Raw genomic sequence first — 19,402 nt, 5'->3', positions numbered from 1 at the left:
AGGGCAGAAACATAACACAATCTCATTTACAGACTTTTTTTTTTTTTAATCTGGGAGGTTTTTGTGCAAAATTGGTCAATATTTTATTTTTGTTTGTTCAGCATGTGAAGGAGATAGCTTTGCCTGTTGAAGTTTCCCTGGAAATAGCACCAGTATCAGCAATCATTTGATTTTTCAAAGATCTTTTTTTCACTTCAGTCTTCCAATGAAAAGTTGCTTAAGAGGGTGATCCAGAAAACATAAATAACAAGTCATTTTGTGCAAGTGCAGCATTTATACTTTTTGCGTAATGTAAACTCTAACTTATGGTAGACACATTTTAATATCGTTCTAATATCTTCTAAACGTTTTTTTGCAAGAATGTTAGACTTCTAGTAACTGTTTAATTCTGACACAGAGCAAGACAGAATATTGTTTTGGGAGATGAAGATTAAAAATTATAGATTGCATTTAAACAAGAAACTAAATGCTGATTATGGATGTTGATTAGAAATAATGACATACGAGTGCAAAAGGAATGTCGAGTAATAGCCTGTGCATGGCAGGAAGGACAAAGATTGAATATTGAGGGCAGTAAAGGAGGTTCTGAGGCCTAAGCTTTGTTGTATCTCCACTTTGGTACTTCTTTCTTTATATTGTTTTTCTGATTGATACATCTGTTTAACTGCAAACAGCTGCTGGCATGACAACAGGTTTAGCTGTAGTTTACCCATGCAATGGCAAATGCTGATATCTTTTACCTTAATAATCAACAGAGTCTCATTCAAGTAAACTTTTAGTGGGTTTGGGGTTTGATCTGTTTTAAGAAGTCACAATATGATTTAGGAAAATCACAAATTGTGATTAAAAAATTTCACAATATTCGAAGAGTCCTTATGTCAGTCTCATTCCCTGTCTTTTTCATAAACTGCAGTATCTGAAAGCATTTCATCTATTTAGCACTGACAACATGCTTGTCCTCTTGTGGTTTTTTTTTTTTAGTGAGGGTGTGTGTGTTTGAGAGAGACAGAGATGCACAGTAAGATGCAGTCCTGGTATAATTAATATTTCTGTTATTCTGAAAGGATGAAGCAAATATCTAAAAATGCTTTACTTTCCAGAACTGCCACATACTACATTGCAATTGAATTCCCATCATAAATGTGGTACTTCCTTTTACTGCTTTAAAGTTATTTAAGCCTCTATCACCTTCTACTCTTTATTGCAAAGAAGAAATTTTCTCCCAATATGCCAAATGGGATCTTTGAGGGTAAACCATCTATCTGTAGCCTTCTTACTGCTGATACAGAAGTTAGTGCATTTATTGTGCATGGATGTTATAAAAGGGCAGTTGCTTAATAAAGTGACTGGTTACACAAAAGGTCAAATTCCAAACTTAAAAACACATGTCATTTTGCATTGACTTAATTTATTGGAAAAATTTATTCCACAATCCTTCCTCTTAATTACCTTAAGAGTCTCGTTTCATTTACGAATATCCAAAGATATTGTGCTGTCTTGCAGGTCACTGTTACACTGTGGTAGTGTGGTGGTAACCTTAACCTGAGGTAGAATAACTTTCCAAATGAATGGATTTCATGACAGACAGCCTAATACAAAAGAATGAGGTCGCTATATAAATATTGCTTTAGACCATGAGTTTCATAAAGTAGAGGTCATAAAGTTGAGCTGATTGGAGATGACCATCTGGGCCACTAACAGGTGGTATCAACCAACAGTGAAGGAAAGACATTACTGTTCAGTCTACATTTCTGGACCTGAGCAGATCAAGAAAGAATTAACTGTATAGTCTATATTGAAAGTCCATTGTCAGAACTGGAGTAGGGATGGCTGGGAAAAGAAAGGATCTATTTTTTTTTTATAGGGGTCAGGCAATCATAGAATTTTCTTTCTTGAAATCATGCTTATGTATTGACTGACTGTGATATAGATTCAGTCCAGGATGAGAAAACTATCCAGGAAAAAAATAAACTTATTTCAGGTAGAATCTATGTCAATAATGAAATGTATTAACATTGTTTTTTCAGAGTCCCTTTTCAGAGTTTTATAGTATTGTTATTATAAATTCTGTCCATTTGTTTGGTCCAGCAATTATGAGATTTAAAAAATGCCAAGTATTCCTCCCCAGTAGATACGGCAGAATATGTTAAATTTTATATTGTAACTAGTGGTTCTGAACTTTCTGCTGCAATTGTTTTGCTAATAACATTTGCAAAAAACACAGTTTGGAATTGTGGTTGTGATGTATTCTCAATTCTCATTAAAGCTGTGTAAGAAAAGAAAAAATAACCCTGAAGACAGGAATGTATAATGTCAATTCAAGAAATAGGGCACCAACACTTTTATTACCTAGCTCAAGTGCAGACTAGAAAAAGCATAAAAGACAGTACAGTCCGCAGCAAATGTACACAAAAAGATTGTGTCAAAACGTACACTATGTTCATGAAGTATGGCTTGATTTGCTTACCTCTCTACCTTCATTTTGCCATCAATGCTGATGCTGTAATCTCTGTTACATGTTTTGTAAGGAAATAACCGTTGTGCCAGGGTAAAATTGGGAAGGCATTAAAGAGCACTTTCAGCACTGGATATATTCTGTCTTGTATTCACAAGGGTACAGACACACAGTTTGGTGTTATTGTGAATTCCTGAGTTGCATTCAAAGTGTGTTTCTGGCTAGGCTGCTCACACCTCTCTAGGTTTATTTGGCATGTAACTGTTTTTATGAACAATATCATCTAGGTAAGGATGTGAGGGAAGTGGGGGGTTGGAAGTCAACGGTTTTGCTGGTAAACACAGCAAGTGTGTATTTAATATAATTTTTGTAGCCCAGCCAGCTAACTTTCCTTTTCTAAAGTGAAATGCATAAGATAGCTTCAGAGGCAGCACCATCTTTCTGTGTAATTAATCTCTTTCTTCATTTTTTCAGAGACCCTGGAGGAATAAAAATCTTTAAATTGAAATATGCCTTTTTGTCCCTTTAAAACCCAGAGTTCACATCCTTTGTGGTGTTGTTGAATTTACCATCTCTTGTTTACTGGTGCGCTCATTTAGTATGGTTTTATCATCTCAGTTTGGCACGTCTACATTCCCAGAAGCCAGTTCAGTGATTTTATTTCTAATTTATTCCTTGCTCAAGAAGTTCGTCTTCGAAAACTAACTGGGGTCATTCCTTTCCTGTTTCAGAATCAACTATATCTAAGCCTCTGTTGCTACAGCCTTATACGTATACAGTGCTACAGTGACAGTCGTCATGAAGACATTTTTATAAATATATATTCAAGTAGAAAAACAAAGGATTTGGTTTGTTTCCTTTTGCCTTACACTTTAAACAAAGGCTTTGTAGTCTGTCTAGCAGAGTTGATATACTTTCTTGTGCACACTATAATTGCATCATTCGACATGCGGTAGAAAAAGTAGAAGACAGCTGGATGTGTTTAGTAAGATATGCAAATTTAAGTTTAACCTTCCAACTGATATAGAAAGGAAATAAGACTTTTTGCCTTCTTGCAGATGGATGTTTGGGTTTTGTTTTGTTTTGTAAATTGGCTGAATTTATCCAACTGAGTGGAAAATAAGTGTGTAGAGAGAGAGTGAATGTCTTTCTCAAAAATAAACCACTCCTCATGGCTCTGATACATGTAATTTTTGGCTAAACAGCAGGGAATGTCTGCAGATTCAGGTAAGACTGTCTATCGGTCCTTTATGAAGAGATATCCACTATTTCATCCCCTAGAGAATTCTAATATGGCAATTTCTTAAAAGATCATTTCTTAGTGCAGCTGACCTTTGCAAAGACTGATCAATACCTAACCATGCAGTTGATAAACCAAGATTCAGGCAGCATATGAAATGTTCAGAGAAGTCTTTTATTGATGATAAATCAGTGAAATGAAAATAATCAGAGTATTATTTCTCTTTAAACAGTATCTAGAGCAGTGACTTTTTTTTTGCATGGCTTTAAAACAGAGCTTTTGATTGTCTTGCTTTTCTATTTCTCCAGCAGACTCTTTTAGGAAACCCCAATGTTCAGGTCTTTTTTATTTTTTTGAAAGCTAAATCTCTGGAACTGCAAATTTCACACTTATATTTTTCCATTAATTACAGTAGTGTTGCTTCTGCCCAGTCCTTGCAAATAACACATTAGTCTTTTAAAGTTTGCTGGAAGGTATTAGGAAGGGTTTGGGGGGTCCATGCCAGGTGGTATTATGTAGGTTGTATGCCCTGTGAACTCTGATGAATCTCTGTTGTGTAAGAACTTCAGTCTTGTCAGTCTCTTCCAGTCTGTGATTCTCTGAAGTAGCTTCTTTCTTCATAATCTATGCCCTCAGAGCACATCCATATAAACCAAAATTGTGCCTGATCAAAAAATCCCATGACAGAAAGCATCACTGTGAATGGTTTCACAGCTAAAAATCTGTATTCACAGACACCTACTTACATTCCGCAAATCTACCTACCTGCAAATCTGTATTCACGTTCCACCTACAGGTGGAATTATACAACAAATTATTGTCATAAATTAGCCAAATAATTAATGTTCTTTTTTCTTGTCTGATTAATCTGACCTTTCTCTAAGCTGTGTTTTAACTCATTCATACTTACCAGGATTCACACAATACCAGTTTCACTTACACTGAGTAATACTTCACCTCAGTGATAACACCACTGGCTTCCATGGAACAATTTTGGGAATAATTTTATTTTTGTCAGGAATTAGATTTGGAGCTGGCCACACTGAATCATGCAAACTCTTTGTAAATATACTAGTAGCCTGCGACCGATTAATTTCAGCCAAGTGTAGTTATATCATTATAGACTTTTCCAAAGACAAATTATTAATTTTTTCTAAAGAATCTAACTGAAAATGTAGGGTCTGTTTGAGGAAATAAAAGAATAATAAATGGGGAAATTCTTATTTACTATTTTTTTTTATTTTCTCTTCTCAGCAGTCATCTAAGTTACCAGCATTGTTTCTGCTCCATGACTGAATGATTAAAAACACAGAGGGGAGAAATTAAGTTTCCTTATTTTAAGTACTTTCTGCTTCTCTTCCAAATTATCAATGCTATGATTAAAATCCTCCCTGAGCATGTCTTGAAATACTTGGGAATGACTGTTCTTGAAAAAGATGTGTTAACAGGATTATTCACTACTCATTATGCATCATTTTCTCTGTGTTATTCATATGGCCCCATTTCAAATACTTCAGTATTGCAAAGGGGAAAAAGAAAAAAAAAAGATTTAATTTAGTATAGAATCCAGCCCTTTGACAAGAATTATACTTAACACTGACCTCAGTGCTTTCACAGTAACATGGAGAGGATTTGTTAGCATTAAAAACATTGAACTGAAACTTGAAAGGAAAAATACTTTCTGAAAGATTTAAAAAAAAAAAAACCCAAACCTACAAAACCCAAAATACTCTAATAGTATGAAAATCATAACTACCTCCAAACACCTTCCCCCTCCCCAAAATGAAATCCCAATGAAAAATTTTACTTTAGTGAACACACATCTGTCAAACTGGAGGATTTGTCAAGCTGACAATTTGCAACCTGTTTGTACAAGTGTGGAGTCATTACTGCTGTTCACACTGTCAGCTCCAAACCTGTTCCATACTATCACTGAAAACCTGGCTTTTCTAGCATCAGCCCAGCAAATTTCAAAAGCTGATCATTTTGGGGTATAAAAAGTAGCATTTTAGACAGAGCAGACACAAAAATGTTGTCAGGCTGTAAGAATGTAAGTGCAGCAGCCAACATAATTAAATTTGATGATCATCTTGGTAACACCCTACTGAGAAACTCTTTAGGGTGGTGCCATTTCATTCTTTTGTCTGTCAGCCATGACTGCAGCCTGACAGTTTAGCTAGCTTAGTACATTTCTGGCCAAAAATAGCCCAGCCTAGCTGTCAGTCTTATTGTATATGGGATTCAAAATAATAAAATCATAAAGGCCAGACTTCAGCAACCATTGCTTATATTGTGTTCCTCTTTTAAAGTCTGTAGAAATTAAAACCAGTGAAAAACTAGTTTTTATTATTGATACAAAAATGCAAGATTCTTTGGCCAAATTATTTATCCCAATTCAAACCTGTGCGAGGAGGAAATCTGATTACTTACATAAGGCCGTTGTATATCTAGAAAATAAAACCCCTTTGGATCCTGTATTCTTGAGTATCAAATAGCAAATGACATGACGATGGATGGATTCATGTGAGTTTTGCAGAAAAACAAGACAGAATCAACTCAAGAAACGGAACAAATCTAACATTTCCCAGAGTCACTCCATATAACATTCCTATTTCTTGTTATTGGTTATTATTGATAAAAAAGCAATAAAATCACTTAGAAATGAAGAAACAGGTAGCATTTTTGGCTGGTTCTAGCCTGGTTTAAAGGTTATGACCACATCCTGCAGCGCTAGTGAAATGAACTTACTCTGTTAAAAAGATCATTACCTGCTCTAAATAAGAGTCCTTGTTTGATAAACTTCAGGACTCAATGCTGTCATCTTTATTAAAAATATAACTAGAGACAGATAAGCAATACTTTTACGAGCACTACAGACAATACTTATAATTTTTACTGGGCTTAGAGAAAATATTTGTTTTCTTAGAAAAATGGTATCAGGGAGCAAAGACTGAGGATATTATTAAAAACCCATAGCAAAATATGAAGGGAAAAGCGCTCATTTAATTCTACTAAAGACTCTGCTTTAGAAGCAAACAGTTCTCTGTGGTTCTCTAATATATGATAAAAGGCATATATACATGTATTAAAAAAAAGATACCAACTTTGTAAAGGTTCAGTTGCAGGATGACATGTAGACCACTTCTTCCTTTTTCACTTTAGTTTTTCTACCCATCATTTGCATCAGCTCTTAAAAGTCTGCTGCCCCAGCTGTACTGCTGAAGTCAGTAGGAGTTGTCATTCTTGTCAATGGGAGTAAGATCAGGGACAGCTTTGTAGTTAAATGAAGGATAAAAACTTCAAATACAGGAGTACTGTAAACGTATATATTTAAGGAATAGCAATAAAAGAATTTCTGAAATAAGACCACTATGCATCTGCAAATTTATCCAGATGTACTCTGTTGTCATGTCATTTCCATACAAGCTTCCACAAATGACTCCAAGAAAGTTAAATAATTTTTCTTAACAACTCTAAATAGATTAAAAATCATTTTAAAGAGATTATATGTGATGCTTTTGAGACAGAATTTTGATAATAATGTTACCTAGTTTTACCACCTCCAGCTGTATATGTTTGCCAAAATCAAGAGGAAAAATGTATTTTGTTGTAAAGTTGTTTTCACTTTAATAGTTGAGGTAGAATTTATAGAATTCACTTATAAGAATTCACTTATATAGATGACAGCAATTTTAGCTTTCTCGTGTTTTACTTCTTTATCTCTCAGCCTTCACTCTTCATCTCTTAACTTCCTCTTATTTTTATATTACTTCGTATTTTTACTATTAATTTTTCTTTTTAGTCTTCTACTAATTGGTATGAAAGTATCCAAGACTGATTAACTAATGCAACACATCTTAATGGAGTATATTGCTGTTTGTTTGTCAGACACTCCCAGTGCAGAGATGGAGGTTTGCCTTCCCCAGAGTCACCATAAGAGCATAGTTAATTGAAATTGCAGTTTTTATATATATATTGGTATCATTCATATTTCTGAATAAATATTATGGTCTCAATTTGCTATGTTTTTGTTTCAATTCTCTATAGCAATCACTAAGACTTCAGCTGACCAGGAGTTCTGATTATTTGATATGCAGTGAGCACTAAGAAGCACTATTACTGACAGAACTGACTTGAAAACAAACAATAAGATAATGTATTCAGCTCAGCTTGGGGGTGACCAATGCAGGGGTGGCCAGGGTACAGTTTATACACAGAATCATAGAATCATAGAATCATAGAATACCTGTTTGGAAGGGACCTCAAGGATCATCTGGTCCAACCTTTCTTGGCAAAAGCATGGTCTAGATGAGATGGCCCAGCATCCTGTCCAGCTGAATCCAGCTAAAGTGTCCAATGTTGGGGAATCCACCACTTCCCTGGGTAGCTTATTCCAATGGCTGGCTGATCTCATTGTGAAAAATTTTCCTCCTGTGTCCAATCGGAATCTCCCCACGAGTAACTTGTACCCATTACCCCTCATCTTTTCCATGTGACTCCTTGTAAAAAGGGAGTTTCCATCTTCTTTGTAGCCACCCTTTAAATACTGGAACATGGTGATAAGGTCTCCCCTAAGCCTTCTTTTCTCAAGGCTAAATAAACCCAGTTCTCTCAGCCTATCCTCATATGGCAGGCTTCCCAGTCCTTTGATCATCTTTGTGGCCCTTCTCTGGACCCTCTCCAGCCTGTCCACAGGTTTTTTGTATAGTGGGGACTGAATCTGAACATAGTATTCCAGGTGTGGCCTCATAAGCACTGAGTAGAGTGGGATAATGACTTACTTATCTCTGCTGGTGATGCCCTTGTTGATGCAGCCCAGCATCCTGTTGGCTTTCTTTGCCACAGCAGCACACTGTTCGCTCATTATGAGCTTGTCCACCAGGACCCCCAGGTCCCTTCCCACAGAGCTGCTCCCCAGTTGGGTATATCCCAGCCTGTGCTGCACTCCTGGATTATGTTTTCCCAGGTGCAAGACCTTACATTTGTCCTTGTTGAACTTCATAAGGTTCTTGTTAGCCCACTCTTGCAGCCTATCCAGGTCTTCCTGCAGGGTGGCTCTCCCTTCTGAAGTGTCTGCTTCCCCACTCAGTTTGGTATCATCGGCAAACTTCATCAGAGTACACTTGATCCCATCATCCAGATCACTTATGAAGGTATTAAACAGTGTTGGGCCCAATATCGATCCCTGGGGGACCCCACTTGTGACAGGATGCCAATTTGAAAAGGAGCTATTTACCACCACCCTTGGTGTGGCCTGTCAGCCAGTTCCCCACCCACCACACAGACCACTTGTCTAGACCGTAACGCATCAGTTTCTCTAGGAGGAGGCTGTGGGAAACTGTATCGAGAGCCTTGAAGAAATCCAGGTAGACACTGTCCACTGCTCACCCCACATCAACCAAGTAGGTTACTTTGTCATAGAAGGCAATCAGGTTTGCCAAGCATGATTTGCCCTTGGTGAATCCGTGCTGGTTTTTCCCAATCACATGCTTAATTTGATTTGTGATAGCCCCCAGAAGGATTCATTCCATAACCTTCCCAGGGACTGAAGTAAGACTGATGGGCCTATAATTTCCTGGATCCTCCTTTAAGCCCTTCTTGTAGATGGGGGTGACGTCAGCCGTCTTCCAGTCTTCTGGGATGTCCCCCAGTCTCCATGACTTCTCAAAGATTATGGTCAGTGGCCTCACAACAATGTCAACCAGTTCTCTTAACACCCTCAGGTGGATATTGTCAGGGCCCATCGATTTGTAGGGGTCAAGCTCCTGTAATAGTTCACATATCAACTCTTCCTTCACTGGCGGTGGGTCTGTGTTTGCATCAACTTGGATTTTTGTTCCTGGGGCCCAACAGTGCTTGTAAAGACAGAGGTGAAGAAAGTGTTGAGCCTTTTCAGCATTGTTGGTGACTAATTCACCTCTCCTGTTTAACAGTGGGCAAATATTTTCCTTCTGCTTCTGCTTGTTTTTTACGTACCTGAAGAATCCTTTCTTGTAGTTTTTGACATCTCTGGCCAATTTCAATTTGAGCTGAGCTTTTGCTTTTCTAACTGCATCTCTGCGTGCCCTGGCAATGCCCTTGTAGTCCTCAATGGGCATTCGTCCGCTTCTCCATCTCTGGTATGCTTCTCTTTTGGTTTTGAGCAGACTCAGAAGCTTGCAGTTAAGCCAAGGGGGTTTCTTGCTCCACCTACTTCCCTTACTGTTAAAGGGGGAGAACTGTTTTTGTGCTTCCAGGAGACCGTTCTTGAAAAATGCTAGGAGATAGCAGGGGTTGAGCTGAGACTGTGGAATTATATCTGGTAGTGCAAGGAAACAAACAGTAAGGAAAAACTACATAATTTTTTTCAAAGGAAAATGTAGGTAAATATTAGAAAGGCATTTTTTTACTGTCACCTTCCCTGAGTACTATCTCTGAAAAAAATTCTGATCTGACAATGCTAAGAGAAGAATGAGAAAATATGCTCAAGGAAGCAATTTGGATATGGTTGCAGGCTTCTTCTCCACTTTTAGTTTTCATAGTCTACAGTCCAGGGTCCTGTTTGCCTCTCACGTTTAACCAGGGAGTCTGGACAAACATACTTATAGCATGTTTATTATAGGCTAAATCCCACAGTTAGCATTCAGTATAGTTTTCACTGTCAAATGCTCACTTGATGCTTGCCACCACAATTTACTCTACCAGATTTCCAAAGAGCCTGAAAAAGCTTGTAGAGGAAATACTCTGACAGATCTCATTACACACTGTGGCTTGCCAGCATACCTCTGACAATCTTTAGTAACAACTCCTGAGTCCTACTAGTCTGAGAAAGGATAATTAAACTCATTTAAAGCCAACTCCTGCTTCTACCAGAGACAGTACAGAAGCTTTTTATAGTGAAGTAACAGCTGACAGTAAGACTGAGAAGCCCTTGATGCAAGAAGCCTACAATATGTATGTAATTACATGAATTGCTTTGACACTTGCTACACATTACGGTGGTAAGAAATACTATTAATCATCTAAATGTGGTGTTGGGCACAATATGTCTGAAAGACAAGAAACAAAAGAAGCTGTTCTACTTGGTATGATCTACTACTTTCTTGTGTGTATGTATGCATACCACTGAGGTTCAGGCTACCGTTCTGATACCTTCTTGGCACAACCTCATCAACTCAACCTGCTTCTGCAATAGTGCTTAGTCCATTCAGCTTTATTCAGCTTATTCTAGGCTTGACACACTCCAAAAATGCACATATACAAAAAAACCCTGTTTTGGAGAGTTTTGTAAATGACCTGAGGGCCATGATGCTGTTACTGTATTGATGCTGTTTCCTAGCAATGCAAGTTTGAACCTGACCTTTGCAGAATGTGAGGAAAGTGGGCAGACATGTTACTATTTTCATCTCTGGGGAAGAGTAAGTTTACTTTAGGAGAATAAATTGTAGGGAAGACAATAATTTGAGAGATACACAAAAAAAATCTCAGATGAAAATTACCTGCGCAGTGGAAGCAAAATGCTGGGAAGGAACATGAAGGAAGGGTTTGGATCTATGATTATGACATAAATAGAAGAGTTAATAGAGTAGCAGGGGAGCTTGTGGGAGCTGAAGTGGCTCATAAGAGCCACAATCATAGGAAAAATTATTTGAAGAATAGATAAGAAGAAGGATGTGAGGGTCTTGAACGCCAGAAGAGGGGACACCAATTTTGAGGAACCATGGAGAGTGAGCTCTTAGAGTTTCTTCCTCTCTTCTATGTATACTGGGATCAGGCATCTCTTTTCCTGTCTATTTGTGTATTGCTGCCTCTGTGGAACTCCTTCTGGTCCCACTTTAGGGAATCTTGCCCCTTGGAAGAGACCTACAGCTCATGATTAGACAGATTGCATGTCCTCTGTGCTTCAGAGGGATGCGAAAAGCCCCTTCCTTCCATCCTCTGTACATTCATAAGAAGCCTTACCTTCTAGGATAAACCTTTGCTGAAGATCATAATTATTACACAGTAGATGCAGCTGATTAATCTCAGATAATATTATAGTGGAGCTCCAAGCATAATTAAGGTCATTGCTGACAAGCCCTTCCTATTTAAAGATGAATCTTTTAAATGATCTAAAACATGCATGCTTACTCAGATTGTCTTGGACTTTAACTCTGCCTTGTGGTTCATAAAGCAAAGCTGGTGATTCAACCTGGGGATCATTTGAGTAGACATTCCAGGGATACAACCCCCAAGTCCTTTACATCATGAATTTTTCAATTTCTGCTATATTTATTGTACACCCATAGAGCTAAAGCCATGACTTTCTTCATAGCTCCAGTTGCACTTAATCACTTGACATTTATTCTGGCAGGTGAATAGAAATTACTGCTCCTTTGGAGAATTAACACTGGCATTCAGTCTTTAATGGTGATTTGGGTTCAGTTGTTTGTTTCTGTTTAAGAATAGCTTTTCAGAGTTTAGGATACCTCATACTGTCTGCTCAGAAGCACAGAACACAACGTTCAGAAAATCTACCAAACGTGGATTTGTAACCACTTATTTTTGATTGAACTGAGAAGGACACGCTAATAAGTATTTCATACTTACATAGATAAAAACCAGGGGCTACAAGGCTAAATGTTGAATTTGACATCTAGAAAGATCAGCAGAAGGCATCTGGATTTCTGCATTAAAAATGTTTTTGTTTTGTCATTAACTGGATAATAGTATTAAAGTTTTAGATGCTCTAGTCTACTAAAGGTTACCATTTTACAGTTAATCAGGCTCCAAATCTGATTCTGGGATAATACATGTTTGTGGTTAAGAGACAGCTCAGTTTTCATATATTTTGAAGAACACTGAATGTTTTGCTTTTCTAGTTTCAAATAAGTTATTACCTTTTTGAGGAAGTGTCATTTTCTACCTTGCTCAGTTTTTGAACTTTTATCACCTGTTTTTGTGACTTCTTTTTCATGAGATGGTTGGGTTTTGATTGACTTGGCAATTAGCAATCCTTAACTTCCACAGAAACTGTGGTGTGTTTTCTATTTCAGTTCAGCATATGAGGCTTTAGTAGTTCTGTTGCAGCTTATTGGTTAACTCAGGATTTGTTTGTAAAAGATCTTTCAGTTCCGTAGTGGTGATTTGTCTGTAAAAGATCTTTCAGTTCCATAGTGGTTTTATTAAAAAAAAAAAGGTTTTATTTAGTTTTGTCTTGTGGGTTTGAACAGCTATCATATTCTGCAGATCAGTATTTCATCTTTTCTATAGACTCCCTTTTCCTTTTGTTTACCATTAGGAAGTTCATTCTTCAGAAACAGTTTTGCTATTACAACATGTATAGACCACAAGTATATAAATTTTTTTAACTGAAGTTTGTTTTAACTGTATTAGTTTTAACTGAAGAAATAAAAAAGTTTGATCCTGTAAATGCTGATCTTCCTCAGTTCCTACTTTCTTCAGACTTCCTTCAGGGAGCTAAGGACATTCAGCCATTTGCAGTCCCAGACATCCAGGATGATAGAAAATGATTTAAGGTCAGGGCTCCTCCTGAAAAATGTAAACTAGCTTTAATCAAATTTTGAACACTTTATGCAGTGTTAGAAATCTATTCACTAACCTTTTCCAATTCATACCTTGAATTCGGCACAGTGACGTGCTCACTATTTTGACATCTGAAAATGTCATTATTATTTTGTTGTGTGAAATAGCAAAATGACAAATGATTCTTTCAGCCTTTAGTTTGTAACACAATTCATTAAGAGTTTTTTTCCATGTTTAAATACTTTCAGTGTTTACGTATGTTTTGTACCAGTGCAGAATAATATCTTTTCCTTTAAGTAGAGACTTTCATCCCATAAAGGGTATCATTGCAAGCTAAAGAAGAAAAGCATGGAAGCCTGTATGATGACAAGACATTTAATAATAATAGAATAAACAGGTTGGAAGAAATCTTGACAGGTAATGTAATCCATCCTCAACTGAAGGACTAGGCATACACTCTATTTTATTAATGTAACCAGTTCTTAAAACCTACCAGTGATAGATGCTGCACCACTCATCCAGATACTCTATTCCTGTGCTCAACCCTTCTCAGCTTTAAAATACTTCTACCTAATGTACCCCTACCTCCTCCTTGCTTCAGTTAAAGCCTGTTACTCTTCACTATATCTGCAGAGAATAAGAAGGATGTTTTATTCCTTTTCTTCCTGCCACCTTTTTTGTATTTGAAGATGGTTTCTATGTGTTCTCTCAGCCTTCTTTTTTCTAAACTAAAAAGCCTCAAATCCTCTTTCATAGGTCAATTTTTATGGAGTTCTGATCATTCTCAGTGCAATATCATTGACGGTGATATGTGCCACTTTGACACATATTGACAATGCAGCAATAATCAGCTTCCAAAAGATGATCCCTCCTCACTGCTCACTGGCCAGCTTCCATAGTTAGATAAAAGCTCCGAAATGTAACAGTAATACAAATAACAGTACTGCCCCATGCTTTTGTGCTCTATCAGGATAATGCATTTATTCGTATCATAATGTTACCTAAAAAAGACAGTGGATGTAGAGATAAAGATAATGCAATCAATATGAACATAGTTCTTATCACTTGCTTTGCTTCCCAAAAGCCAAAAAGATGCAAAAGCTGGTTTCATTACATTTTTCATCAAATCATTTCAGAAGATAATTCCCAATTATTTTTTTAATTTCATTTTTTACATTTATAAAAATAAAATAGCTGGGACAGATTATGCTTAATGGGGAGATAAAAGTCTAAAACCACCGAATAAAGATCACCATCAAGGTACAGTACACCTTCATAAAAGATTATCTTTGGAAAACCAAGTTTATTTTGACAGTTCAAGATTAACTCTCCTGTTTTAAAATAATTCAGAAGGTATTGTCCCCAGGTGGGGGCACATAAAGCATAAATCTCTGAATAGACACACAATCACCATAGACAATAACTTTCTCAGCAGTCCCTCATCCACAATTATGAGCAAAAACAGACTTCCTGTTTGTCCTGGTTTCGGCTGGGACAGAGTTAACTTTCTTTTTAGTAGCTGGTACAGTGCTGTGTTTTGGATTTAGTGTGAGAATGATGTTGATAACACGCTGATGTTTTAGTTGTTGCTAAGTAGCACTTATCTTAAGCCAAGGACTTTTCAGTTTCCCATGCTCTGCCAGCAAGCAGGTGTGCAAGAAGCTGGGAGGGAGCAGAGCCGGGGCAGCTGACCTGAACTAGCCAAAGGGGTATTCCATATCATGGAACGTCATGCCCAGTATATAAACAGGGGGGAGTTGGCCGGGCGGCGCGGATCGTGGCTTGGGAACTAACTTGGCATCGGTCGGCAGGTGGTGAGCAATTGCATTGTGCATCACTGGTGGGTTTTTTTTTGTTTGTTTTGTTTTTTCCCTTCCTCGCCCTCCTTTTTTGTTATATTCCTTTTCATTACTATTATTATTATTATATTTCATTATTACTATTGTTAGTATTATATTTTACTTTAGTTATTAAACTGTTCTTATCTCAACCCATGAGTTTTACTTTTTTTTTTCCCCCTCTTTCCTCCTCCTCACCCCACTGGGAGGGGGAAGGGGGAAGCGGCTGCGTGGTGCTTAGTTGCTGACTGGGGTTAAACCACGACACTGTTTAACAGATCCTGATTTCAAAAACCCTTATTACAATTTTATTGGTTGCCATTCAAATAGGAAGCAGAGAAGGTACAATTTAGGATTCAAAGTGTTAAAACTATTTAGGAAAAGCATACCAAAAGTTTTAAGCCACTTATATAAGGAGTTGTGCTTTCAGATTTTTCAAACAGAAGGATCAATCTCTTTAACTACTTATCTATCTATCTACCTGGGCAAATGTACCTGTGCAAAATACTGCTGCACTGATGAGAATGCTGCTTGTCTGAAAAAGAAAAAAAAATAAGGATTTGTGTGAGACACAGGAGTTACAGGTCATGGGAATTGTGTTTCCTGGTAGCCATGACAACCTGAGGGAAGTTTACTTAGACTTTTAAATATTATTACTCTATCTCAAAATTAATCTGATCCACTGGAGCAGAAACACTTTACATGGAGACACAAGCTATTCTGGGATATTCAGAGCTGCATCTCTGAGCAGCAGCAGTGATGACTTATGCCTGTAACAACAGGCTCAGAAGCTCTACACTGATGGCTTTCAGGATTTCTGCCCATCCTAATCAAAATTGATGCACATAACTTGTCCACTAGTATGGCCATCTGTTAGTGTGGCATACTGCCCACACAAAAGGTATTACGCCAATTTCAATGTTCCAGCCTAAGACGGATTTAGAAGGCAACAAATAGAGAAAATACAGTGCATTAAAACCAGCAAAGAGCAATCTATCCTTAGGGAATCCTACAGCAAGGGCTTGCAAAGTCTACCTGATGCCTTAGCAATCTGTGTTACAATGCATGTCTCCTGCCCTGAAATGGAGAAGGAGAGAATACCAAAAGAGCTTCAGAAAGTGTCAGCAGCTTACTGTGCTACCAAATAGCCAGCAGATCAAGGGAAGTGACTTCCCCTTTCAATTCAGTGCTCATGAGACCACATCTATGGTACACATCTAGTGTCCAGGTTGGGCTTCCCAGCTGATCAATCAGGCCACAAAGCTGATCAGAGGCAGGAGCACTTGCCCTGTGAGGAGAGACTGAGGGAAGTGGGCTTGTTCAGCCTAGAGAAGAGGTGGCTTGAGGGGCACCTAACAGCAGCCTTCCAATACAGCTAGAGATTATGAGGAAGATAAAGCCAGGCACTTCCCAGGAGTGCAGGATGGGAATATGACAGGCAGGGGGCATAAATAAGAACAGAGAAGGTTCTGACTGGGTGTGAGGAGAAACATTTTCCCTGTGAGGATGATCAAGCAGTGGAACAGGTTGCCCCAGAAAGTTGTGCAGCCTCCATCCTTCGAGGCTGTGAAAACCAGACTAGATAAAGCCCTGAACAGCCTGGTCTGACCTCAGAGCAGAGCTCAATTTGTGAAGGATGCTGCCCTAGAGACCTCCTGAGATCCCTTCCAATCTGGATTATCCTGCAATCCTATATGTAATCAATGAAGAAGGTGATGCTTTTTCAGAAGATTCCTTAGACCATCACATTTTATATTTTTGTCTATATTGCATTACAAACTGAAAGATTCATGAAAATAAAAGAAAAATGTCTTTTCACAGAACTTCCTGCAAACATGATGAATAAGGAATTCAGGATCCAGCCTCATTTGCACTAATGTAAAGGGAGAGGGCCTGGCTGCCTGAGACATTTATTCTGTGAAACAGCAAAGACAACTCCTGACAAATCAGATTTCTGTCTGATTCCTCTACATGAGCAGTGATTGCTACTGAGACTAAAGAAACACTCTGACATTGGATGGTGTAAAAATACCCATGAAGAGGACACAGCTGTAACTGAAGCATACACAGGATTGATTTGCTACTGTTAGTCTACGGTACAGAAAAATCTCTATTAGACTCTCATTTTAATAGGTAAAAATTTAGCAAGAAGTCATACCTCAGTTAAGTGATTCACTATCACTCTAGAGATGTATTACTGTAAACATACACAAATATCATACACGTAATAAAAGGGAGGTAATTATCTAAATTGCATCTTGTTTTAAAAAAAATCTAATTTCCCTGCTGTTTGCACATTTTTCTTTAAATTGGATATGAGAAATTAGACAGATGAATTTCAATTGCAAAGAAGCAATTCATTTTATTGTGTTTTTTAAATCAATATTATTGGGAAGTAAAATTGAGGTCATTAGAAAACAGCTAACAGAGTAATACAATGAGCATATAAAGAAAAGTATATCAACAAAGAGAACAAAGTAGTTCTCAAATAATTTGAAATCTGTAAACTACTTGATAAGAGATTTTTTCTAGTAATCCAGTTCTGGCTATGAAGATGTTTAACCATACAGAGCATTAAATGCTTCAAAGTTCAAAGGCAACTGATAGGGCACAGGATGCAAGTCAACCCTATGAATTCCAGCCAAAAAAATACAGATACCTCATAGACATTATACTGTGTAGATCTCACAGGTTAACTGTACTGTCTTGCTTGTGTATTATTTTAGTGACTTAAATAAATATGCCTTCAATACCATTCACACAACATTATTTAGACACTATTCTTTTTTTTTTAAAAGAAGTTCAGTATTGTAGACTGACGTATTATTCCAATTCCAATAATACAGCTGAAGCGTAAAAGATTAATTTCAAATATATATTGAGTTCCTCCAAGCTGATATTTCAACTGAAAGCCAGTGACCTCAAGACACACATCTTTATTCTTGCACAAACTTCTACCCTTTACTACGAAAACCCAATTTATAAGAACAGTAAAAGTTTTGAACTCCAGCTTCGTTGACTTTGGTGAGACCGAACCATATTGTACCCTAAAGGATCTGATGAAATCTCCAATATCTTTCTGTCTTTTTTCTGCATGTATCTTTCTTATTAGTAATCGACTCATCCCAAAATAAATGAGTTCATGATCTAAATGAGTTCATGGAGCTAAGTGTTGTATTTTACAGCTAAGTATAGCAAAGTTATACTTAACTCATCTTTCGCTTTTGCTAAAAGACAGTGTTATCATTCATGGAATGCAGTAGAGTGGGACATCAATTTTATTCAAATGAATGCAAAGTCACCTCTTTCATTTTTAAAAAATAATCAGAACTGTATGATGCAATAAACATCACCAGGACCAAAAATCTCCAAGTCTTTCTGCAGTTATTATTTACACAGTTCTCTTCCATTAGAAAAATCACTTTTTATTTGTATACATTATAGCTGAAGTTGCCAAACATGAAGAAATAAACCTTGGCCTGTGAAAACTTTCAGGAATCCTTTATATATATAGTCATTCAGTATGTTTTAAAATACATTCAGAAGAACTTTTTTTTTTAAAGGCCAGTCTTCGTTGAAGTTATAAGTGTACACTAAAGCATTCTTTTGATCCTTATGCACCCTTTGGTAACATTTGTAGCTATGTAAGGGGACAAATGGAAAAAGCTATCCTGAATCATTAGGAGAGGCACGAGAGATTTATATATATGTGTGTGTGAAAACAAAAAGATGGATTGCTATTGAATAGATAGATTGTTATTGAAGTGACATTTCAGTAAGCAATTGTTTAGACATATACATCTCAAAAATCAGAACAACTTATGGTTGAATTGCCACTAACAGTACCAATACATTTAAAACTGATTTAAAAGATCAAGTGGACAAGGATGAGGAAGTTACAATTGTCTTAAGAAGCCATGATTTTCTGCTGGTATCAGTATAAACATAAAATGCCATGATACATTGCAGTTTTTGACCAGACAGAAAACGTAGCATGTCATTCATCTGTAAAATTCTTTATCCTGGTCTCTCATGAGCACAGCTGAAATACAGCAATTAGTTCTGCACCCTTCCTGTCTCAAAAAGTATTACGAAAAAGCAAGCTACTGTGTATGGTAGTCTACAAATATTCAAAGGGCAGAGCTACCAAGGAAGGGAAGGAATTACCTGGAATAATAAAAAGAAGGATGATTGTAAATTATGGAATGAAATTAAGAAAGATTAAGTCTCATTTAGAAGAAATATTGGTTGGCCTTAAAGAAGCAATAGAAAGTTCACCAACTATACTGGGAAGTAGGCAACACGTAACAATAATAAATGTACAATTTGAGACTACCAAAAGTCCTGGCAGGCTCACACTGTCTC

This window comes from Gymnogyps californianus, chromosome 1 (genome assembly GCF_018139145.2).
Source record: "Gymnogyps californianus isolate 813 chromosome 1, ASM1813914v2, whole genome shotgun sequence".
NCBI classification, from domain to species: domain Eukaryota; kingdom Metazoa; phylum Chordata; class Aves; order Accipitriformes; family Cathartidae; genus Gymnogyps; species Gymnogyps californianus.
This window is presented reverse-complemented; position numbering follows the sequence as displayed.